Here is a 584-nt window from a genome sequence, read left to right as displayed (position 1 = left end):
CAGGGGGCAAGGAGAGGCATTGTGGCTGCCAGCCCCCGCCTTTGTATCCCTGTGTGGTGACTTGTGGGTCTTGCTTTACCCTGCGAGTCCCCTCAGTCCCAGTGTACTTACTGGAAGTGCAGGTGGGAGCTGCTGGTGGCCTCTGAGCCTGGCGTGCTGGTGGCGGGGCTGGCTCTTTAGCACAGCTTGATCTTCCCAAGGGTCCAAAATGCTCCTAGCTGACACATGGCAGGCTGGCAGCAGCTGGGCAGCCCAAGGCTGCTCTTCCTCAGTGGGAGAAGGTGCAGTCCCACATGTAGCCTACAAGAAATTCTCTAGTTTGGTGTCAGCGTCCCGAGCTCTCATTTGTTGCCTCACCTGCGCTGGCCTAGGACCCTGCTATGCAGTGGTTCACACTTGGGGTGACTCCTGGTCTGTGTGTCCTTCTGCAGGTGCTGCCCACTGCCAACCAGTCAGTGCAGACGTGCTGCCTACTCTGTCACCGGGAGCGTAAGGACTGGGGAGGGCCATCCCACAATGGGCTGGTTTCCCCGGGCGAGAGGCTGCCACCGGACTTCGTGCCAACACTCGTGCAGAACCTCCTG

The sequence above is a fragment of the Egretta garzetta genome, unplaced genomic scaffold, assembly GCF_000687185.1.
Source record: "Egretta garzetta isolate BGI_Z169 unplaced genomic scaffold, ASM68718v1 scaffold382, whole genome shotgun sequence".
In the NCBI taxonomy this organism is placed as follows: Eukaryota; Metazoa; Chordata; class Aves; order Pelecaniformes; family Ardeidae; genus Egretta; species Egretta garzetta.
The sequence above is the reverse complement of the archived record's forward strand: the minus strand, read 5'-3'. Positions refer to the sequence as shown.